Source organism: Equus przewalskii, chromosome 18 (genome assembly GCF_037783145.1).
Source record: "Equus przewalskii isolate Varuska chromosome 18, EquPr2, whole genome shotgun sequence".
NCBI lineage: Eukaryota > Metazoa > Chordata > Mammalia > Perissodactyla > Equidae > Equus > Equus przewalskii.
The window spans coordinates 36,089,157-36,114,661 of NC_091848.1; the positions used below are offsets into that span (position 1 = coordinate 36,089,157).

General features: G+C 39.7%; 1 protein-coding gene across 14 annotated transcripts in view; it reads left to right on the forward strand.

The window, feature by feature from the left end:
• The first annotated feature begins 787 nt into the window (after window positions 1-787).
• Window positions 788-25,505, forward strand: part of ZNF148 (zinc finger protein 148) — a 112,813-nt gene continuing 88,095 nt past the window's right edge. For 4 of the 14 annotated variants that reach the window (XM_070583639.1, XM_070583641.1, XM_070583644.1 and 1 more), the window contains exon 1: window positions 855-1,134. The gene's annotated coding sequence lies outside the window, so the exon portion shown is untranslated. Of the gene's footprint in view, window positions 1,135-1,269; window positions 2,007-14,720; window positions 16,840-25,505 lie in introns of those variants that run through there. The other 10 variants (XM_008518384.2, XM_070583643.1, XM_070583638.1 and 7 more) reach the window with 9 other exon arrangements.

A 25,505-nucleotide genomic window follows, 5' to 3' on the forward strand; every position in this document is an offset into this window, starting at 1 on the left:
AATTTCTGATGCTCCTAATCACTCAGCATTCACTGAGCATCTTTTAGGTTACATGGCAGACTTTGAGCTAGAGTGGGGACACAAAGATGAGTAATTGTAAACCATCGCAGTATGCACCAGCACTTCAGGGCGCCTAATGTCAGTTGACTGAAGGCACAACTTGGCTAAGGTAACTTAAAGGGACTCCAAGGGATGAGACAGAAGTGTGCAATTCCAGCTCTACAGAGATCATTACCAAGTCTTTGCCCAGTAGACCGAGAAGGGTTGGGCCTCAGGTGAAGCGAGCGGGGAAATACCACGTAACACCTTGCCCAACAGTGTCCAGATCGGCAGCTCTTCATAGTTCTCTATACCCACACTCTGCAGACACTAACAGGGTTTGCTAGTTTCAAGGGCGCGGGGCTGCCGCTTCCGGAAAAGGTGGCATTTGGGGTGCTAGAGGCCAACAACTGGAGGTGGAGGGGAGGGGGCTAGGTAAGAGAGGAAAAACGAAAAAAACCAAGAAATTCCGGCCGATAACCTTTCACCTAGGTCCCCGCCCCTTCCCTTCCCCAGGGCCTGCAGCGCTCGCGACCCCCGAGTCCTCCGCCGCTCTCAGGGCGCTAGGCACTGATTAAGGCTGTAGAGGGACCCCCCCCCCCCCCCGCAAAGAGATTTCCTCAGTTCCGATCTTTTTCAACCTGCGTTCCTCCCAGGCCCAGCCCGAGGGACCCGCAGCTCGCGGCCAGCTTCCCCGGCCACGCCGAGCTGGTGACACGCAGGCGCCGGAATCGGAGCCACGCTGGGTCTTCCCAGCCGGGTCCGCGCCAGGGAGGGCCGGCGCCGCCGAGCGCTTCCCGTGTGCGGGGCTTCCCACAATGCACCGCGCCGGCAGTGGCGGCGACCGCGGCGGCGCTCTAGCCGCGGCATGTCTGCGTCTCTACTGCCCTGGGAGGAGGAAGAGAAGGAGGAAGAGGAGGAGGAGGAGGAGGAGGGGGAGGAAGAGGAGAAAGGCGCAGGGGTGGGAGCTGTTGCCGAAGCTGCCACAGCAAAAGTTCTCCCCCCTCCCCCCTTCCCCTCCTCTCAAGGCCCCTAGAAAGGCTGGAGCTGCCGCCGCCTGCAGTCGGTGACCGCGCGACTCGGCGCCCGCCCGCGGTAAAGCGCTCGGCCTGGCAGGCCCGGGCCCGGGGGAGGGCGGGGGAGGGGGAGGGGGCGGCGCGCGGGGGGAGCGCGCGGCGGTAACGGCCTGACCCCGGGGGGAGCGAGCCGTGGCGAGGCGGGGGGTGGCCCGGGGGCCGGCCGAGGCCGAGGGAAATGCGGGAGAGGGCTGGGGACGGGAGGAAGCAGGGCGCGGAGGGTGGGTTGGGGGGTTGAGAAAGGATAATGACGGGGGTGGCGGAGGCGAGCGGGCGGCCTCGGAGGCCTGAGGGGGGGGTGTCAGGGGCAGGGAAGGAGGTGGGATGTTTGCACGGGGAGGCCAGAGGGTGCTGGGTGTGGGTGTGAAAGGGCTGGGGAGACTCCAGGGCTCTGTCCACCGTGCCTGGTGCAGTGCTTTATGCACCGCAGGCCTCAGTCACTGTTGCTGCCGGAGTGTGTTCTTTGAGAGGAGGGAAGGGCAGGGGTTGGAGAAAAGGGAATCCTTGCAGGAAACGTAGTGGGAGCGTGTGCAGGGAGAGAGGCCGGAGGGAAAGATGCCGGATAGGTGGAGGAATGCAGGGGGTGGCTGTGGAGGAGTCTTGAGGATTCCGGGGGGTGTTCATTGTGCAGATACATGAGGTATTTCGTTATGGAAAGAACTGAAGCGTTTCTAAGGAAAGGAAAGAAGAGAGGAGTTTCCGTGAATAGAAGGGATAGCGTTTGCAGCGAGAGGGAGTGCTCAGTACTAGAGACTATGAAGAGAATGCATGATAGAATAGACAGATGTAGTAGAATTAATAAATGTTGGCCCAAGGACTAAAGAGTTATTCCAGATGGGCCAGGATGGCCTAGTTCCGAACCTGTTCGGGCTCTTCTGTAGATGACATCTGGTAAGTGGGGATCCCGGCAGTGGTTGGGGTCACTGAGAATTAGACCTTAGTCTGTGGTTTGGTCTGAGGCATTTTAGACGTGCACCAGTGAATACGAGAACGTCTGTAACAGACTCTAAGAAAAAGACCTGGCCTACAGGGATTCTTTATGCCACGGAGTTTCGATTTTAGCAAATTTGCACTTAGTAGAGGCCGGACTAACACTACACTGGCACATGCTGGGATGGAAATTACTTGACTTGGCGGTTTGCTTCTTCACTGTCCAGTTATCTGGTCCAGGAGAGCTGATGCTGTATTATTCAGCCTGGGTTGCAGTACACAGTTATAATTAGTGGTGTGGGGGGGGTTCATTCATGGTGGCCCTTCTTTGGAGGCTCCAGTTGTGGCTCAAATTAATCTAATTGACTGGATTGATTCTGTTAACTCGGGCTGGTGGGAGACCTTTTGCCTTTCTCAGTTCCTGATACACCCTCATTGAGACATGATGGCATTGAAGAAAATGCATCAGCCTACAAGGTGTGGGCCTGCAGAATGGAGGATCTGGAATATCTGTTTTAGTCTTAGGTTGCAAGGAGGTCAGCACTGCTTATCTTGAGGTCTAGGGGAACCTGAAGGGACTGGATGATTCTAGAGCCAGGTTAGAGGGAGCATTAGCATTTCCATATCAGGAAATAAACCAAGGCCTATTGGATTTGCTGAGCTCACATCAGACCTGATTTCCAAGAGGGAACTCTGGGCCAGAACCATGCTTTTAAAATTTACCTGAAAATTATTCACCTTTTGTTATTAAGACAGGCTCTACATATTACATTCATCTGAGGAGAGGGTAGTATGAAAAATCTTTCTATGGAACTAGAGGGTGGAGGGGTTAATGATGGAGAAGATGGAAAGAAATTTGGGAGAGGGATGGGAAATTGAGTCATTCATTCATTTAGCAAATATCTCTAAAGGAGGAGGATAATTTAACATAAGATCGGAGAGGGGCTTTCATTAAAATTTTTCTTATAGAAATGACTCAGGATTATTAAAAACATTTGGAAAACTTTGTCAGTACATTTAGATTTACTCATTCTTTTTAAGGGCTTCAATATATTACTTGGTGTGACGTACCCATTTTTCTTGTTATTGTAGTATGTGAGAGCCTCTTTTCCTCCCCCTCACACGCACTGTATATTATCAGTTCTTTTAATTTTTGTAAGTTAATGGACTTAAATATAGTATGTCATTATTGTTTCCCCCCCCTTTAAGTTATTATGAAATAACACATGCACATAATTAAAAAATAAAATTGTCCTGAGGGAACTTATAATGAAAATCAGTAAGCCCTGTCTCACCTGTCCATTGCAGTCCCACTTTCCAGACGCTACTACTTCTAAGCATTAATTTTAGTAGTTCTTATCATGCTTTTCTCCAGGTCTCCAAGTAATATGTATGTGTTATTTCTTAATTGATCAAAATGACATTATGAAGGAGTCAAAAGACTTCTTACTGTGAATGGAAAGGATTTGTGTCACTGACATTATCCTCTTTCTCCTTTCCAAGCTTTGAAAGTTATTTTAGCTTTTTTATTCGACGTCTTTGTATCTTTAAGTAATATACTTAAACCTTGATTTTAGAGTCCAACAACCTTAGGCTGTATCCTTGACTTCCCCACTATGTTAGATGAGGCTTTAGATTAGGAACGGCTTTCTTGAAGTGAGAAAGTCTTTAAAATTAGACTGGAAATACCGAGTGAGATGATAAAAGGGAGTTAGATGGATGGACCTCTAAGAAAGACCAAGTTATAGGAAACAGCATCTTTGCAATATAAGGGTTGCTAGTTAGAGATGAGGAGTTGTTGCTTGGCAGTGATAGTTGTTCATCTTGGAATTAGTTACCAGGTCAACTGTGCAGTATTCTTTGACAGTTTTCTGGAGAGTTTTAGTGTGGGGAATCTGGGCATGGATTAAAATGACCCTTGATTGTCCTTTCCAGGCTTCTATATCAATTCTTATGTTTTTAGGAAGGAATGGATTGATGCAGCTATGTGTTTCTTCTTTGTGGAGGAGGGAGGGAGGGATGGGGAAATGTGGTAAAGTGAGGGAGGAGGGTGAGGGACAAGGTATGATGGAGGTGGTGACAATTTTTTAGGAGGCTGAAGAAAAGGTAAAGAATTCTGGGGACGTTTGGATATAGTTGATGAGAAGGAGATTTAAGTTACACTGATGAGACTGAGATTTGTGGCAGTTATAAGAAAATTAGCATATTTAAACCACTAGTATGTGGAGAATATGGTAGAAAAAACTGTGCTGCTCATATATTAAGATAGATTCATAAGATATTGGCACTTTTGGAGTTTGTGTATGAGGCGCAACATCACCAAGTCAGCATGACAGATATGGGGCGAATAGAAAGATCTTGCTCCCCTTCTTTTCGGAAGTCTTGTTTAAGTAGCCCCATCTCTTGAGAATCTTCCTTACTTTGCATAAGAACAGCATTCACATGTAGATTATGTACTGCTAAATCTTGTATTTGCTTATGGGAATTATTCTCTCTTTGTTTTGCAAATGGTGGCTGGATTGTAACCTGCTCTGGAGCTGAAACTTTCTGTAATCTCTGGGGAAACTCACAACAGCTTCATTCTTAAGTACTTAAATACCTGTTGAATGACTGATGGAAAGTAGTGTTCACTGTTAGTGATAATAGTGGCACTGTGTGAACTTTCTGAGAGCGCTCTGGGGGTATTATAGACAAAATTGTATGTATGTGTATGTTTTTGAGAGGGTGAAGGACAAAAGGGATATCTGATGGAGGAAGGCCTTTGGATTTAAAGGAAGAAGACAGAATGGATTAAAATGGAACTATAACATTCCTGCAGAAACATCAAAGGGGTGGGACCAAAGCTTCTCTTCTAATCTGAGGCTAGTTTAATCTGAGTAAATCTGGTCTGGAGCTGGGGGCTGCTTTAATTTGGATTTTCTTAATCTCAGGCTGAAATTACTGGTTAGAAGTTTTTGGCTGTTTTAAGAATCTGTCTGATTTGATTTAATTCATTTTTAGGATAATAAAAAAGTGTTAGATGAAGTTTCTTCCCTCATTTATATTCTTTTAGAGGGAGAAAGACAGTTGTGAAGTAATTCAGCAACAGTGTAAGAATTCAGAAAATGGATTTTTTAAAACAAATATCAAAAGTATACCTCCAGATGAGAATTTATGTATTTGGTACTTATTTTTAGCAGTAGTGTTCAGAACTTTTTTGGAACACGTTCTGAGCCTCTAGCACCTTCTGAACTGTTTACCTATTTATTGAGTACCTATTGTGTGCTGTTGGGAGGGGATGCCTATAAAGGTGAGTAAATCATAGTCCCTTTCCTCTTTTCCCTCCTCCTTTTATGGAGGAGTTCATAAATCCCTCCATAATGGCACAGTTACAAATAATACAAGGCGTAATGTTATTCTGAATAGTCTCATTGGTGACAAATCTTTTCAATTTGAAAGATTTGGTTTTTAGAAATGCTGAAGATCTGTCGATATCAAGTAGAGTGAATGAAGAATAGTTTTGGTTTAAATTCAGTTAGTCACAGAAATGGAAATGATTTTCTTGGTTGACTTATTAACTGACTTTGGAAAACACTCCCAAAGAGGCAGTCGGAAATGTTTTGGACAGTGGTGATAGCTTCGCTTGTAGTTGGTTAGGCACTAGAGGAGTATTGGTTAAGTGCGTCAGATGACTGGATGGATGGAGTGAATAAATGAGTAAATAGTAGCCCCCTAAGGTAACTCTTTTAAAGAGGACCACACTGATTTTAATATGTAGATAAATTCTGGGTATGTTTGTTAACTGTTTCATTACCGTGAACAAGATAGTTTATGATTAAGTTCCCAAATGAGTTTTACAGACAGTAAGTACTGAAAGAGTTCAGAGAATGGAGAAATGAATATTGGCTAAGGTTTAGGGAAAGGATTTAAGTGTACCATTCTTCAGCTTAGATATTTGAAAGAATTCCTTAGGGATCTCAGGAGAGGAACTAAATTGCTCCAAATTTCTCTTGCAGCCCTAGAGTGAACCTAGAGTCTGGATCTATTTTTGTCTGAATGCTTTCTGTCTATTTCATTTTAGGTACCCCTACTGGTTCCTTTTTCAAATTCACCTTTGCTGAGTAGATTTTGAGCCCCCTGGAGCAACTAGGGGATCTATTTCTATATATGTCTAGTGTAACTTTTAGTTTTTCCTTTTTTGAGCCTGTACCCCACAAATTACTTGGTCTCTGTTAGTGAAAAGCATGAGTCAACTTGGCTCTGTTACCCTGGCATTTTCCTGCATGCTTTTCTCAAAGCTGCTTTCTGAATTACAGAATAGAATAGACAGAGAATTGAGGGCATATATCCAGTAGACAGATGCTTGTTGAATAAATGAATGAATGAGAAAGTATCTGAGACAATTTAGGAGATTTAAATTATCTGTATGTTTTCTGTTTGTTTCAGTTTATTTATTCATAACCTGCCTTTTTCTACAAAGGATTTAATGGGGCTGACAAAAATACATACACTATAAGTGAATTGAAATGGTTGAGGAAGTCTAGTTGAAGAGAAAAATTTGTTTAAAGAATATAAGATCTATCATTATGGATGTTAGAGACCTAGAAATAAAGTGGAAGATAAGCAGATGGAGAGGGAAAGGTGTTATCCGGTGGAAAGTATGATTCTGGAAGACGAAAAAGATTGATATGTGACAGGTTATGTTTAGAGGAAAGCAAGAGAAGATTGAAGGTAAAGAAGATTATTTGAAATGGCTGTTTTGGGGAGGAAGATAGTAAGACTATTTGAAGGATGAGAGTTAACAGAAGTTAGGAATGTAGTAGAAATTATGTTGATTTATATCCAAGGTTTCAGAAAATGATGAGATGAGTTTTCTTTATTCAACAGATAATGCACATTTGTTATATGCGAAAGCATTGTGAGATATAGTCAAGAATAAATGCTTTGGGATTTCTAATAGAGGAGCTGGACTTGTGCACAAGTAACTACATCATGATCACAAATGTATCATAAGAAAAATACCAAATGTAACTGAAGTTAAAAGGTAGGAAAAAACATTTGACCAGGGGAAAACCTGGGACTGCATTTAGTGGCATGGAACTGGCATTTTAGCTCGTCTTTGAAGGGGTGGATAGGATTCTGACTGGCAGAAATTACTGGAAAGAGAGCATTCCAACCTGAGGCATTAGCAAAAGCAAAGGCTTGGAGGTGAGAAGCCAAGGATATGTGGGGAATAGTGAGTTAGTTTTTAATTTTTTTTACTGTGACCCACGGTAAGAAATGCATGTCACATCTTCAACTAATATATGCATATGTGAGTGTTTGTATGTGTGTATAAAACAGAAAGTTTCAATTACAGTAACTGTCCTTACCATATTGGATACACTCAGATGTTTTCTGTTCTATTCTGTTTGGCTGAAAAGAAAAAAGATGGCTTCACTTATTAAACTGGTTTCACTATTAACTAAGTAATTGGTCACAACCTGTAGTTTGGAACACAGAAATAGTTCATGAATGGGGCATAATATGATATAAGGTGGGAAGAGTCAGTTGGGGTTGGGTAGAAAATGGATGGCCTTGAAAGCTAAGTAGTTTGTATTTGATATAACGTAATGTTGTGCTTAGTAAGCAAACAGAAGCTAGGTTTTAGTCTTGGCCCTTCGGTTTACCAGCGCTATGATTATGGAGAGAATTGCTTCCTTTCTTAGACTCAGTTTTCTCATCAGGAAATTGATAATCATCATTCCTTCCTGCAAGGGTTGTTGCAAAGATTTGAGGATTAAAGTGTGTTAACATAGGATTAAAATAAGTTAACAAATATCATTATAGCTATTGGATTTTTTTGAGTAGAGAATTGAATCAAAGACTGTATATTAGATAACTTAATCTGACAATAGCTATACGATATGGAATAGATGGGGGGCAGTGTGGCGGTGTGGAGTAAGATCGGAGGTGAGAAGGCCAGTTAGGAGGCTCCTGGAGGAACCAAGAAGGGCTTGAATTAGTTTAATAGCAGCAGGGTTAGAAATGAGGGTATGGAATGTGATTGGATGGAGAGAGGAGGGAAAGATGACTGGAAATGTAGAGTTGTGGAAGGATTCAAATGGCAGCAGCTGAAACTGAATTATGTTTTTGGGTAGTTTAGTTTACCTACGTTAGAGTAGGTAGTTCTAGTGTCTTGCATATAGTAGCTCTCAGTTATTTGTTGAATGATTAAATATGTAAACTGAGGAATGAATTGTAAGTGGAGGCAGTGATGGATGGGTTTGAGAAGGAGGGGTTAGATTGAAGGGTGCTTTTGATGGACTGCCAGAATTAATTCACTCAGGGAATATTTTTCTGTACTTACTACTGCGTGCAAGGTTCCATGGTAGGCAATGTGAAGGATACGTGTGTACATATGATATGGTTCATGTTCTTCAGGAGTTTATCCAGGGACAAAAATGTGTACACATCTGTCTATGATGGAAGTGCTATTACCAGTTTGACTTTGTGGAGGAATTGGTGTGTAGTTTAGACCATGAAGGATAAATAGGATTATAGTAGTAAGATGATGAGGGTTGGCTGACAGTGAGAAAAGTTCTGGATATGTTTAGGGGTTAGTGGTCTAGATTAGCTGGAATTTAGGGCTCATGCTCATGAATGGAGGGAAATAAAGCTGTAAAGTAGATATAAAACATCTGAAAATCCAGACTAAACTAGTTAAAAAAAATTTATTTAGGGGCCAGCCCAGTGGCGTAGTGGTTAAGTTTGTGCTTTGCTTCGGCAGCCCGGGGTTCACTGGTTTGGATCACGGGCACGGACCTATGCACTGCTCATCAAGCCATACCGTGGCGGCATCCCACATACAAAAATGGAGGAAGACTGGCACAGGTGTTAGCTCAGAGCCAATCTTCCTCACTGAAAAAAAAAATTATAAATAACTTTTATAAAGTGCTCAAATCTTAAGGATACAGATTAGTGAATTTTTTTAGGTATACATTTATGTAACCACTACCCAGTTCAATACATAGAGCATTTCCAACATCCCAGAAGGCTCCCTCATGTGTCACCTCCAACCAAAAGTAACTACTATTCTGACCTCTGTCGCAACAGAGTTGTTTTGTTTTTGAATTTCATATTAGTGGAATCATACTTTTGTATCTTTTCGTATACTCAATACGTGTCTGAGATTCATCCATGATACATATAGCACTAGTTCATTCTTATGAATATACCACAGTGTATTTATCCATTCTAAATGTTGGAAAATTGGGAAGTTGCTATTTTTTGGAAGCCTAAGGAGTTTTAACTTGACTCAATATCCAGTGGGGAGCCATGGATGATTCTTGAGTGGGGAAATAAAGTGGATTCAAGAATACTAATCTGGTGACTTGTTTTTGTTGTTGTTGTTTGTTGTTGGCGTTTGCAATGAAGAGAACCCAGTGATTAGGAGACAAAGTTAGAAGGCTATGACAAAAGTGCGAAGTATTGAGAATCTAAGTTGGGATGGTGGTAGTAGGAATAAAAGGAAAGGGATAGATATAAGAAATACTTCAAAGAAAGAATTGAAAGGTTTGGTGGCAAATGGGCTTTTGGGAAACAGAAACATAAAAGTTCAGGGAAACTGTGGGACTTTCAACCTAGGTGACTGTGAGAATGGTGGTACCATTAGCAAATTATTGGATCAGTTAGTAGAACTGTTTTGGTGGAGGAGAATGGCTACTTTGGTTTTGAGACACGTTGACCGGTGTGTGACGCACCAGTGGAAGAATCCAAGGGGAATTACCTAGCTAGAGTTAAAAATACTGGATTCAGCTGAGGAAAGAGGTCCACTAGAGATTTGGGAATATGTACCTAGAGTTGATAATTGAAGCTACTAATTCTGGATTTGACAGGGTGCTGGTGGCTATGAAATTATTTGGACTGATAATTGCGGTGCTAACTGAAGCAATAGTTGAAGAATCTAGTTAAAAGGAAATAATTAGATATTCTAATTCCTCAGGAGTAAATAGATTGTGGCAGAAGATGATGGTTTAAAGTTTATTTTGGGGTGCTCAGGGAAGATACCCATATGAGGAATGAAAATGTAGAAGCAATGGTAAGGGATGAGACCCGGAGGGGGAGAGAATTAGAGAAAGCCCCAGGACAGAACTTGGGAAAACACCTACTTATTTGGGCTAAGAAGAGGACCAGGAGTCATTGGAAACAGAAGAAGCAACTAAAGAGACCAGAGTAGAATCAAGTGGTATGGTGACAAACCAAAGGAGGTAGTTCAAGTGTCATTGCCAAAGAAAGGATAAGGACAGGGGTGGTGGGTCATAGGATTTGATATATGGAATTTTTTGGTCTTCAAGAGAGCAGTTCAGAGACCAGAGTGCATGGGGGTAAAGGACCGCGTGGGTTGGGAGAATATGGAAGCATTGACTGTAGGAGTTGTATTAAGAAGTTTATTTCAGGAAGGAAGAATGACTCTTTTTCCAAAACTGGAGGCAAGAAGTAACAGATGGATGAAGATACAGCATTTTAGAAGCTGTAAAGAGGATTTGATTATAGGTGGAGAAGGTGTGATTTGAGAGCATTTTATGGAAGAGATTAGGTATTTGATGGGATTAAGAATTTAAATATGAAAATAATTTGGATTAGTCAATGAGATGGAGACTTGTATTTAGAATAAATCAGTTGTGGAAGATTTCATAGCTTTCTGGTGGTGCCTAACCCCCAGTGTGTGGGTGTGGAGAAAACAGATGGTGAAGATTGTCTATCACTGGGGAGATACATGGTGAATATGATGGAAAGTCGTGATATCTGGAGAGGGCAGTACTTAAATGGCTGATGGACAGATTTAAATTGTGTAGGGAGATAAGCAGAGTGAAAAGGAGGTGAAGAGCAGGTGTAGAACTAGAAAATAAAGTAGTTGTGGTTAAAAAAAAATACAAGGACTCTGAAATTACAGTCCTTTCAGTTGATAACCTGTTTTTAGTATATTTGTGTGGTGGCTGAAGTGCAAATGAAGATTTTAGGAGTTGAGGGAAGACAGGGTGTAGAAAGTTCTTCAGCATTGTTGGAGTCGCTGAGAATAATGGCAGAAAATGGGACAAAGTAGAATTGAAATTTTGGGGTAGGAAGGTGAGGGAGGGTATTCTGGAACTTGATAGATGTTGCAGATGGAATGGTTTAAATGAGTAATGTGAACTGTGAAGAGATTTTTTAGTGATAAGAGAACAGTGGGAGTGGCCCTGGGGAGCGAGAAGCAGTCCTTTTATCAAGCTGGAGGAGTTGGAGAGTGGGATGGCTAAGTCATGAGAGAAGCAGGTTGTCCAGGGAAAGGCCAAGCTTGAGATAAGATGAGAAATTTGTCACAATAATCGAGGCAAGAGATGACAGTCATCTGAATTGTTGTGGCATAGGGATGGAGATAAATAGATGGTTTTGTTACATTCACCAGTTCTTTAAATTTCTTTATAATTAAATTATACTTGCAAAATCGTAACCACTCATATGTAATATACTGATATAAATTCAACTGAGAGATATTTGTGGATTAGAAATGAGACAAAGAAAGAAAAAAAAAGATGAAAGGCAAAAGAATGGATGACAACAGAACATAGACAAGCTGATAGAAGCTAGTAAATGGGTAGAACGGAAATGAATGAGGAGTTGGAGTTGACCTGAAAAGGAATGAGTAAGATGCAGAGGAGAGCGAGTAGCTTGTAGCAGAGGAAATATGGAGAAAACATAATGCTACCTAGGAAATAACTAATGCCAGGAGCCTACTCTTTCTCTGTGCATATAGGAATAGTCCTTGCCACCCATGATGTTATAAAGGTGATAGTACATCATGCATAACTATTTATTTAAAAAAATAGCATAAATGATGGAAACATTGAGATCTTTGATCTCTATTTGTATGCCTCAAAACCACATCAAACTTTGCAAAAATTGTGTGTTAATAATTTGTGTATGTAAAGATGTTCAAGTAAAAAGTGGAAAGAATGGGGTGAATGGTGGGAAGGAGGTGTCCCAAGGGATCCAAAATAGCCTCTATAATTTTTCCCTTTTTTGCAGGAAATAATATTTATTTCTTTTATTATTATTTTTATTGTGGTAACATTGGTTTCTAACATTATATAGATTTCAGGTGTACATCATTATATTTCAGTTTCTATGTAGATTACATCATGTTTACCACCCAAAGACTAATTACAATCTATCACCACACACATGTGCCTAATCACCCCCTTCACCCTCCTCCCTTCCCCTCTGGTAACCACTAATCCAATCTCTGTTTCTATGTGTTTGTCATTTATTGTAATAACTTTTAAATTTTTAAGATTTTGTTTTTCCTTTTTCTCCCCAAAGCCCCCGATACACAGTTGTGTATTTTTAGTTGTGGGTCCTTCTAGTTGTGGCATGTGGGATGCCGCCTCAGCAAGGCTTGATGAGTGGTGCCATGTCCGTGCCCAGGATCCGAACTGGTGAAACCCTGGGCCACCAAAGCAGAGCGTGTGAGCTTAACCACTCGGCCACGGGGCTGGCACCTATTGTAATAACTTTTATCTCATATTTCTTAGTGTTTTGAGGAGGCTGGTTTGCTCTGTCTTCTCATTTCATTTATTACTCCCAGATACACAGTTCTGAATATGTTTTCTTGTCTTATTTCTAGTTGTTTATCATTTATTGACTATCTCTAAAGGAGCTGTCTTGCCAGTTCCATAAATACAGCTAAAACTGAAACATTGCTCCTTTTTTTGTTTTGAAATCTTGACCATTATGACCTCAGGACTTGAAACCTTCATCATCTTCCACTGATGATATTTAACACCTAGACCAGGCCTCTTATTCTTTGGCTTGTGTCTCTGCTCTCAGACTTTTGCTTGACCAGTTCTGCAGTAGTAGTTATTTTTGTCAGACTTTGTCTTCTGTCAACTTTTCCCTTGTATTATCAAAGTCTTGACTCTCAAGTGCTTGCCGAACTGTGGTTTTTGCGATTATCCATCAGTGCCTTGCTGTGGTTCTGGTAACTGTCATTTTAAACCATTAAGGGACCAATGCTATATGCATCCCAACCCTTCATATTTGCATTATATTCCTCACATAATTAACTAACTCTTTCAGCCTCTGAGCAAAGAATACTTTCTGACCTTCCCTGTTCAGATCAGGGATTTTGATGTTACTCCATCTTTCAGAGAGAGCCTATTTAGGGCAGAAACGTGAAGTGGCAGTAAGAAATACATGATGGCTCAAAATACCTAGTATTGATGTTCCATCCCAGTGCAGCTTTGCTTCAGGATTAGTTTCAGAACCTAGCCCTGGGTCATTCGTCACTGTTTTCCACCTTCCTTACTTCTACATCTAGTCAGTCACCAAATTTACTGATGAAGAACCTGTGGAGACCCAGAGCTTCGAAGGCCTAAGAGGCCCTAGGATGTCACTTTGCCTAACTCACAGCTTTGCTGTTAACCTGCCTGATTCATCTAGGACTGTTTCCAGGACCTGCTTCAGACATAGCTGGGCCTTGGCGAGTGGGGGTATGTTCTGATTATTTGGGTGGATTGTGCAGGTTAGACTACTGATGGTTATCTTAAGGCAAGTGTTGGGAATGATTATAGTAGAAACGGAGAGAGTATGTTTTAAGTGATGATTATATTAGTTTAACATAGATGAATGACTTCACAAGATAGGGGTTGGTTGCCTGAAAATCTTGGTTGGCATGGAGGAGTTTTCCTTATAAACTCGAGAATAGCCAATATCCAAGGGGTTAGAAAGAAATACCCACTTAACGTTTTGCAGGGTCCTGTATATGTGTGCTTGTCAACACATACACACCTGCATGTATCGATACATATAATGGTAGAGATAATGTATTAATTTGATTAGGTTCTGCAATTAGAGTCTTTATTGACATGGGCATGGTAGTCTTGAATTATGAGTGATTCATATGAATTGGTAGAGAATATTCGAAAAGGTCGTCGAGTTATTGGGGGTATGCTTAGGAAATGGATTTTTCAGTGACTGTGGTGGCCACTCTGGAATAGGTTCACAAAATTTGAGGGCAATTTGGGGCAAATTTGTGTGTTAAGTGGGGAATGTTAGCTTTGAGGGAATGAGGGAACAGACAAAAGATGCAGTGTTCGAGAAAGTTATTTATGAAGTGATTTGGTAGCAGCTGATAAAAATTATAAAAGTTAGTTGTAAGAGGTTTTGAATAGGTGAGTGGGAGATGTAATGGAAGGGATTTATTTATGAGGAAGCTTGTTACTATTAGAAAAGTAAATTTCAAAAGAGTAAAATGGGAAAGATGGTTTAGGGAAGATTATTCTTTTGGGAAAATGCAGCTCTTAGGTTAAAAACAAGAAGGCAAGGGCAAGCTGAAATGAGTGCATTTAGGTGTGGAGAAGTCTGAGTGAGAGGAAGGATTAAGGAAGAGGTTACAGAAAGATTTCTTACTGTAAGGAGTGTTGTGTTGGATACTACTTTTGATTAGTGGTTCGGTAAGGAAAGGGGCTTAAACATCGCCTGGTTTGTAGGGGTGGGGAACGTTACCACGGATACCGAAGCGTAATAGTTTTCTTTCTCAAGAACCCCAAGAAGCAAGCAGCCTACCTGTTCCCTGGGCTTTTGCAGCCCAGGCCGGTCTGGCAGCCGCACGGGCGGGATTTGCCGGCGCTCAGCCGGCGGCGGGCGGAGCTGCGCGGGTGGTGGGCCCAGGGTCCCGCCGCCGCCGCCCGCGAGCGCGGCCGAGCAGAGCCGGCCCGGGCCTCCGGGCTCCGCGCACCCACGGGCCCTCGGGGGGCGCTCCAGCGAGTGAGCAGGCCCAGGCTGCGCGCTGGGGGCCGGGAGGAGGGGCTTTCTGAGCGCCCGGAGCAGAGCTCCGCGCGCGGCTCGCGCGGCTTCCTTTTGTTGTGTGTGTACGTGTGTGAGTGTGCGCGCGCGTGCGTGAGTGCGCCCGTGTGCAGGCAGGCGGCGGCGGAGCGTGGAGAAGCCGGGGCTGGTCCTGTCCGGGCGGCTGGTGAGCCCCGGCCTTGGCGGGTGCTGGGCCTCCCAGACACCCGTCTTCCGGGTCCGGGCCGCGGCGCAGTCGGGCCCCTTCGCCAGCGCGATGGCAAACTTTGTGAGTGGGTCTCGGCCGCTAACAAGTGTCTCCTGACCGCGGGGCCGCCGAGCGTCAACTGACACCCCCTTTCCCTCCTAACCCTGTTTCCTCCAAATCTCCTATTGGACTGCGTTATGTTTACAGTTTTGTGGCGTGCGAAAAGGTCAGACGGCTAACTTGGTCTACTAGACAGTTTTTCACTTGGTATCAAGAGCAAAAACTGTCCGCGTGTGCCCGGACATAGGTTACACTGGTAAAACCTGCGTGGTAAGAACGGTCCTAAGGCCTTTCCAGAATTAGGCTATGGGGCAAACTTTTCCTCTCCAGACTTTGTGGAGCACTTTTCACAGTGCCAGGAAAGGCTGCTCGTGTAGTAGACTAAAAGATACAGTTAGGAAATGCAAAAGTTAAAGCCCTTCCCAAGAGCTTGAATTAAAAAGAGCTTTTTGTTTTTGTTTTACATAATAACTATGATTTGTGTAGTTTGCATATGGAGTTTTGCAAAATTGGGCGTGATGTGAAAAAAGCGTTTCTTATTAATTTTATAGAGGGCAATGGTAAAGGCACCACGGTTTTGAAATTTCAAGTATGTTAAATGTTGCTATAAATAAAATCCTATTCAGATTTTTAGATTTAATAAATCTAAAAATACGTTTGCAGTTGTCCTTTGGGTGCAGGAGGAAGTCCTGGGTTTCTCTGTGCTTGTTTCTGGGCAGATTTTCAGTGTTGTCAGCATGAAACGGGTGTAGAACCTTAACCTGAGTGAATAATTTGCTTGAGATTACCAGTCTGTTTTGCAGCTGGGAATAGATCTGGGTCTCTTATTCCCAGTCTGGTGACCTATCCAAGAATAGACTAAGGAAACTGGGTATTTGTCTGTTTGGTGGAAAATATGGCTGAGTTGATTTTATAGTGAGTATTAAAGAGCCAAAAAGTGAATGTGTGAATGTTTAATTTTCTTTTGTAACATTTAAATGTGGTTTCCCCACACTGAATGTCTTTGGCCTTTAACTACTAGAGGATTTGAGGATAGTCCTCAATGTTACTTTTCACGGCATTTGTAGCGCTTTACACTTGATTAAAACTGATAGATGCTTATTATATTTAACTGCGCGTGGATGTGTTTTTCAGTGAGTATTCTCAGTGGTTAGAGAATAGCAGGTAACTTGAGAATGTTTAGCGTCCTCACAAGTGCTAGGGAGAAGAGGAATTATGTTAACTTCATTAATCTCTGATTAAAAAACCTTTGGCTCTTTTTGTTGACCATGCCTAAAAAAGTACAGATGGAATACCTGTGGATTTTCTCCTCAGCTTTATGTACTCTTATTCTCATTATTATTACTACATTAGTTATACACAACAGTGTTTTGTCAACATGTTTTTCAGTAGGCCTAGTACAAAAGAGTACCTTTTCTTTTTATAGTACCTGAGTTGAAATTGGACCTTTTTGTTTTGTTCATTCCTAGCCTTTCCTCTTATATCACAAAAATAATCCCTTTTCTTTCTCCTTCCCATCTCCTAAGAACCCTGGAAATTTTTAATCTAATACAATGGTTCTCCACCAGAGGTGATTTTAGCAATGTCTGGAGATATTTTTGGTTGTCAGTCTGGGAGATCTTACTGGTTTCTAGTGGGTAGATGCTAAACATCCTACAATGCACATGATCAGCCCCCACAACAAAGACTTATCCAGTGCACAGTGTCAGTAGTGCTGATGTTGAGAAACCCTGATCTGATCTGGTGAGAATAATATTCTACCTATGAAAGTTATTTATAATGTAATTGGCATCTCTGTATTCACATCTGTTATAAATCTTTCTCCAAAGTTGTCATACGATGATCATGGGTCAAAGGTTATGAAGTATATTTTAGAGCATCAGTACACAGGATTTTGGAGTTGGAAGATTAACAAGTATGACTCTTTCAGTATGTAGATAAGGAGTTTCAGAGAGATTGTGATTTACCCAAGGTCCCACAGGTAGTGCAGAGCTCAGGTCTCTTGTTATTTCTGTTATAATTTAATTTTAATTTACTTATTTAATTAAAATTAACTTTAATGATTACTGAGGGGAACGATATTATATTATTGTTGCTTGATATACAAATAAATTTAAATAATCAAAGTAAAAAATAATTGTCATGCGAATCTCTTTTCAGTATTCAGTGCATTATTGTTACTTTTTCAGGTTCACATGTGTTTGTTGAATTCTTCAGCATGGTTTTGTAACCACTGTAAACTTTTCAGCATCTGCTTTTTATTTATTTTTATTTTTATTATTTTTTTTAAGATTGGCACCTGAGCTAACAACCGTTGCCAATCTTTTTTTTGTTTTCTTTCTCCTTTTTCTCCCCAAATCCCCCCAGTACATAGTTGTATATTCTAGTGATAGGTCCTTCTGGGTGTGCTATGTGGGACACTGCCTCAGCATGGCCTGATGAGCGGGGCCGTGTCCGTGCCTAGGATCCGAACCTGCGAAACCCTGGGCCGCCGAAATGGAGCACGGGAACTGAACCACTCAGCCACCGGGCCAGCCCCCAGCATCTGCTTTTTAAAAAAATGTTTGAAAAATTTAAAATGATCACACACAATTTTTAAACAAAACAGTTTAAAGTTAATTATGATAACCTGAGTAACATTTCAAATTCAAACCCAACTGGAATAGTTAAAATGTCTTAGGGTGTCTTGAATATAGACATCTGTTGTGTGAGGATGACTATAATGGTGAGTTATTGTGCTGATTGTAAATCTATTCTCGCAAGATCCTTTTGGTTAATTTTAGAAAAAGATATTGGAACTTTCAGGTGAAATATAATTGGATGAAATACAAATTGGGTATTTAGATTAAATAATTTTCAAATTAAGCAGTGAGTTGTTAAAGGAAGAAGTATCAATGGGGTTCTTTTTATTTAAAAATTTTTTTTTTCTGTAGTGCTACTTTTTAAGAATGAGTAAAACAAGATAGAAGACCATATGGGCAAAGGTTTCTTTAAGAATTGTTCTATATTGGGGCTGGCCCCGTGGCCGAGTGCTTAAGTTCGCGCGCTCCGCTGCAGGCAGCCCAGTGTTCCATTGGTTCGAATCCTGGGTGCGGACATGGCACTGTTCATCAAACCACGCTGAGGCAGCGTCCCACATGCCACAACTAGAAGGACCCACAACGAAGAATATACAACTGGTACTGGGGGGCTTTGGAGAGAAAAAGGAAAAAATAAAATCTTTTAAAAAAAATTGTTCTATATAAGAAATTTATAGGAAAAATTTAAAATCCATTATTAGCAAAAAGAAAAAATCAACTGGAGAAATTGCTGTTAATATTTTGATATGTAGCTTCCTTATATTTTTGTTAACCTTTTATTTTGGAAAAATTTAAGTAGATAAAAAAATAGTTAGAATAGTATTATGAACCTCCATATACTCATGACCTACCTTCAAGTCAGCAGTTAATGGCCAGGCTTATTTCATCTTTACCTCTACCCTTTTTCTCCCCTCTCATATATTTTTTTAACTTTATTTTGAAATAGTTATAGACTCAGAAGAAGTGCAAAATTAGTAGGGTCCTTTGTATCCTTTACCCAGCTTTTCCCCAATGATGACTTCTTATAAAGCTTTCGTAAGACATCAAAACCAGGAAATTGACATTACTATATTACTGTTAACTAAACTGCCGAACTTACTCATTTTTCATCAGTTTTTTTTAACCTGCGTTCATTGGTATATACACATAGTTTTATGCAGTTTTCTCCCATATATAAATTCATGTAACTACTACCAGAGCGAAAGTACAGAACTGTACCATCACCACAAGGAAAACCCGTCTTGTTCACTACTTTATATTTGCACTCTACCCTGAACCCCTCCCTGTCCCCGGCAACGTATTCTCCAGCTCGGTAGTTTCATCATTTCAAAAATGATGTATAATAATATATTAATACATACTTTGTTTAACCATTCAACTGTTGAAGGACTTTTGATATATTCAGTATTTTGCTATTAAGAATAAAGCAGTTATGAACATTCGTGTAAAGAATTCTGTGTAAACGAAAGTTTTCCTTTCTCTGAGATAAATGCCCAAGAGTGAGCTTCCTGGGTTGAATGGCAAGTGCATGTTTAGTTTTATAAGAAAGTTCCAAACTGTTTTCCAGTGTGGCTGGACCATTTTACATACCTGTCATTAATGTATGAGAGATCTACTTTTTCTGCATCTGCCAGCATTTATTATCACTATTTTTTATTTTAGCTGTTCCAGTAAGTATATAGTGATATCTTATTGTAGCTTTAATTTGTGTTTCCTTAATGGCTAATGATATTGAATATCTTTATTTGTACTTATTTGCTGTCTGTTTTTGTCTTTTGCTAATTTTATTTATTTATTTTTTGTGGAAGATTAGCCCTGAGCCAACATCTGCTGCCAATCCTCCTCTTTTTGCTGAGGAAGACTTGGTCCTGAGCTCACATCCGTGCCCATCTTCCTCTACTTTATATGTGGGACGCCTACCACAGCATGGCCTGCCAAGCAGTGCCCTGTCTGCACCCGGGATCCGAACACGTGAACCCCGGGCTGCCGAAGCAGAGCATGCACAGTTAACTGCTGTGCCACCAGGCCGGCCCCTGCTAATTTTCTAATCAGAATATTTGGTAAAAACTGTTGAGTTTTTAGAGTTCTTTATATATTCTATATATAAGACCTTTTTTAGATACATGGTTTGCAAACATTTTCTCTCCGTCTGTAGCTTATCTTTTCATCTTTTTAACAATTTGTCTTGCACAGGACAAATGTTTTTCACTTTGTTGAAGCATGGTTTATTTTTTTTCGTGGAGCATGCTTTTGGTGCCACGTCCAGGAACCCTTTTCTTTAGGTACTGAAAGATCTCTCCTGTGTTTCTTTCTAAAAGTTCTGTAGTTTTATGTTTAAATTCACGATCTGTTTCGAATTAATTTTTGCATATGGTTGTGAGGTTCAGGTTAAGACTTTTCTTTTGGCCTATGGATGTCCAATTGTTGCAGCACTATTTGTTGAAAAGACTATCCTTCCTCCATTGAATTGTTTTTGCCCCTTTGTCAGAAATCAGTTGGGCATGTTTGTGTTGGTCTGTTTTTGGGTTCTCTGTTCTGTTCCATTGATATATGTGTCTTTCCCTCTGTCAGTACCACAGTGTCTTGATTTTTATAACTGTATAGTAAGCCTTAACATTGGATAGAGTATTCTTTCCACTTTGTCAAGATTAGTTTAGCTATTGTAGTTCCTTTGTCTTTTCATTATAAATTTTAGAATAATCTTGGCTATGCAAAAAAAAATCTTGCTGGAATTTTCATAAGAATTGTATAAATCTATAATTCAGTTTGGAGAGAATTTCTTTATTCTATAGAGATTCTCAGTCCATGACCCTGGGATGTCTCTCCATTTATTTAGGTCTTCCATATTGTTTTGAAGCAAATTCTAGGCATCGTAGTTTTTCTTAAACAGCAGTATTGAGATATAACTTATGTACCATATGATGTATGCGTCCAGAGTATGCAATTTAGTGGTTTTCAGTGTATTCACAGAGTTGTGCAGCCATCACCATAATCAATTTTAGAACATTTTCATCACTCTGAAAAAAAACTCTATCCATTAAAAGTCACTCTCCATTCCCTATTCATCCTAGCCCCTGGCAACCACTAATTTGCTTTCTGCCTGTATGGATTTGCTTATTCTGGACATTTCATATGAATGGAATCATATAATAGGTGGTCTTTTATGTCTGACTTCTTTCACTTAGCATAATGTTACATGATGTAGTGTGTGTCAGGAGTTCATTTCTTTTTATTCCTTTGCATTCTATTGTATGGATGTATCACATTTTGTCTGTCCATTCATCAGTTGACCGACACTTGGTTTGTTTCCACTTTTTGGCTATTGTGAATATTGCTGCTATGAACATTCATATGTAAGTGTTTATGTGAACATTCGTTTTCAGTTCTCTTGGGTATAAACCTAGGAGTGGAATTGCTGAGTCATATCCAAGAATTCATTGCGAAAACCAATGTCATGAACCTTTCCCTCTATGTTTTCTTTTAGGAGTTTTAGAGTTTCAAGTCTTACGTTCAAGTCTTTAATCCATTTTGAGTTGATTTTTGTGTGTAGTATAATCATTCTTTTGCATGTGGATATTTAGTTTTCCCAACACCATTTGTGGAACAGCTGATTTTCTCCCCATTGCGTATTTTGGGTACCCTTGTTGAAGATCTGTTGTCTGTATATGTGTGGGTTTATTTCTGGGCTCTATTTGGTTCCATTGATCTGTATGTATGTCTTTATGCTAGTGTTATACTGTTTTAGTTATTATAGCTTTGTAATATGTTTTGAAATTAGTAAATGCGAGGCCTCCGGCTTTGTTCTTGAGATTGTTTTGGCTATTTGGGGTTCTTTGTGGTTTCGTATGAATTTTAAGGTTGCTTTTTGTATTTCTGAAAAAATACCCTTGAGATTTTGATAGGGATTGCGTTGAATCTGTAGATTTCTTTGGGTAGTATGGACATTTTAACAGTCCATGAACATGAGATGTCCTTCACTTTATTTGTGTTTTAATTTATTTCATCGATGTTTTGTAGTTTTTTTTTTATGGTGAAAAATAAAATTTCTTTTCCCCAGAAAGAAATTAACAGGTCAGTGAAATTAAAATAGAAAGTTGTCTCATCTCAATTGATGATTCTGTTCCGATTTAGCCCAGAGAGTCTCGCATAGATGGTTGAGTAGAGTCTAGGTTTTCTTTTTCAGCAGTCTCAAACAGCCTGTTACTTCTTTCATTGAAATGAGTAGCTCCTTTGTACCTCCAAAGCTGAATTAATTTAACTCTAAGTTTCTCATGTATTCTCTTCTTCCACAATTCCAAAGAGGTGTCAGGACAAAGTAACATTACAGCCAGGATGTGTGACACCCCCAACTCTGTTGTTCTTTTCATGATTGACTATTCAGGGTCCTTTTAATTTCCATATGAAATTTTTTTTTGATTTTTTAAACTCTTTTTTTTATTGCAGTAACAATGGTTTATAATATTATATAAATTTCAGGTATACATCATTATATATTTCTGTGTAGATTACAACATGTTCACCACCCAAAGACTAATTACAGTCCATCACTACACACATGTGCCTAATCACTCCTTTCTCCCTCCTCTCTATTTCCCCTCTGGTAACCACCAATCCAATCTCTATTTCTATGTGTGTGTTTGTCGTTTTTTTTAATCTTCTACTTATGAGTGAGATTGTATGGTATTTGATTTTCTCCCTCTGACTTATTTCACTTAGCATAATGCCCTTAAGATCCATCCATGTTGTCACAAATGTCTGGATGTCATCATTTCTTACAGCTGAGTAGTGTTCCATATGTATATATACCACATCTTCTTTATCCGTTCTTTCCTTGATGGGCACCTAAGTTGCTTCCAAGTCTTGGCTATTGTGAATAATGCTGGGATGAATATACGGGTGCATATATCTTTATTCATTTGTATTTTCATGTTCTTTGGATAAATACACAGCAGTGGGATGGCTGGATCATATGGTAGATCTATTTTTAACTTTTTGAGGAATCTCCATACTGTTTTCCATAGTGGCTGCACCAGTTTGCACTCCTACCAACAGTGTATGAGGGTTCCCTTCTCTCCATGTCCTCTCCAAAACTTAGTTTCCTGTCTTGTTAATTATAGCCATTCTGACCAGAGTGAGGTGATATTTCATTGTAGTTTTGATTTGCATTTCCGTGATAGTTAGTGATGTTGAACATCTTTTCATGTGCCTGTTGGCCACCTGTACATCTTCTTTGGGAAAATGTCTGTTCATATCTTTTGCCCATTTTTTAATTGGGTTGTTAGTTTTTTTGTTGTTGAGATGTACGAGTTCTTTATGTATTTTGTATGTTTTGTAGTTTTCAGTGTACAAGTCTTTTGCCTCCTTGGTTAAGTTTAGTCATAAGTATTTTATTCTTTTTGATGCTATTATAACAGTTTTACACTTTGATGAAGTCAAATTTATCTATTTTTTTCTTTTCTTGCTTGTATTTTTGAAGTCATATTTAAGAAGGCTTTGCCTTATCCAGGGTCACAAAGATTTACTGATATATTTTCTTCTAACAGTTTTATAGCTTTAGCTCTTACATAAAGGTCTTTAATCCATTTAGAGTTAATTTTTGTATATGGTGAGGAAGGGGTCCAACTTCATTCTTTTGCATGTGGATATCTGTTAATCTCAGCACTATTTGTTGAAGAGACTTTTCTTTATCTGCTGCATTGTTTGGGCACCCTGTCAAAAATCAGGTGACCATAGGGGCTGGCCTGGCGGCTGAGTGGTTAAGTTCGTGCGCTCTGCTTTGGCGGCCCAGGGTTTTGCCAGTTCGAATCCTGAGCGCGGACATGGCACTGCTTGTCAAGCCATGCTGAGGCAGCGTCCCACATGCCACAACTAGAAGGACCCACAATTAAAAATACACAACTATGTATTGGGGGGGGGGGTGTTGCTTTGGGAGAAAAAGGAAAAATAAAATCTTAAAAAAATCAGGTGACCATAAATGTAGATATTTATTTCTGGACTCCCACTTCTATTCGTTGATCAAGGTTGAGGAAATTTCCTTCTGTTCATAATTTGTTGGGTGTTTTTGTTGTGTAAGGGTGTTGGAACTCATCACATGTTTTTCTGCATCTTCTGAGCTGATTTATTAAAAAGGTTTTTGTCCTTTATTCTATTGATATGGTATATTAATTGATTTTCAAATGTTAAACCAATGTCTCATTCCTGAGATAAGTCTTATTTGGTCCTGGCGCATAGTTGTTTTTATGTGTTAGTGAATTCAGTATGCTAGTATTTTGTTGAAGATTTTTGTGTCTGTATTTGTAAGAGTTAATGGCTTGCCATTTTCTTTTCTTGTGATGTCTTTATCTCATTTTGGTATCAGTAATACTGACCTCATAAAATGAATTGAGAAATGTTCCCCCAAAAACTCCTATTTTGGGGAGGAGTTTGTGAACAATTGGTATTAATTCTTCATTAAATTTTTGGTAGAACTCTGCAGTGAAGCTATCTGAGTCTGGAGGTTTCTTTTTTGGGAGCTTTTAAATTAAGAATACATTCTTCTTTAACAAGTAGAGAGCTATTTAGATTATTGATTTTATCTTGGTTTAGTTTCAGTAGCATGATTTTGAGAAATTGGTCTTTCTTTTAAGTGTAGAATTTAAAAGTGTAAAGTTGTTTTGTAGTATTCTTGTATTAACTTTTTAGTTGCTGGAAGATCTGTAGTGATATCCCTATATCAATCCTGATATTGGTGATTTGTGTCTCTCTTTATTTTTGTTAGTCATGTTGGAAGCTTTAAAATTTTTGCTTCATTGATTTTTTCTCTATTTTTAATTTCATTGGTTTCTGCTCTTTATTATTTCCTTCCTACTGCTTGCTTTGGGTTTTTATTTGTGCTCTCTTTTTTTTTTTAAGTTTCTTATGGCAGGTAATTAGGTTATTGGTTTGAGATCTTTCCTCATTTCTAATGTAAGCACTTAGTGCTATAAATTTCTTTCTAACTACTGCTTTAGCTGCATCCCACATATTTTGACGTCATGTTCTTATTTTCATTCATTTTTATGTGTATATTTAAAATTTTTCTTTGAGATTCTCTTTGATCCATGGAATTTTTTAAAGGTGTATTGTTTTATTTCTGTGTATTTAGAGATTTTCCTGTTGTCTTTCTCTTATTTCTGGTTTGAGTCCATTACGGTCAGAGAATGCACTCTGTGTTATTTTGGTTCTTTTAAATTGTTAAGGTTTGTTTTATGGCCCAGAATATGGCCTGTCTTGGCAAGTGTTCCATGGATGCTTGAAAAGAAATGTGTGTTCTGCTGTTGTTGGGTAGAGTGTTCTATATAGATCAATTAGACCCTGTTGGTTTACTGTTATTAATATAGCCACTTTGCTTTTTTTAAAAAAAAAAATATATAAAAATATTGTTACAGCTTTTCCATTCTTTTACTTTCAACATATGTTATTGAATTTCTTGTTAGCAATGTATAGTTGGGCCATTTAGAAAAATCTACTCTGCCAGTCTGTCTTTTGATTATTTTATTTAGACAATCTGCATTTAAGGTAATTGGCACTTAAGTCTGCCATTTTATTATTTGTTTTTTTGTTTATTTTCTTTGCTTTTCATTTTTGTTTCTCTTTTCTTACCTTCTTGGAGGTTACTAGAACATTTTCTACGATTTCATCTTTTATAATTTGTAAAAGATTTATTTATAATGTTCTTGAGTCTGTCTTGATATAGTTTTTTTTTTTTTAAAGATTTTACTTTTTTCCTTTTTCTCCCCAAAACCCCCTGCTATATAGTTGTATATTCTTAGTTGTGGGTCCTTCTAGTTGTGGCATGTGGGACGCCACCTC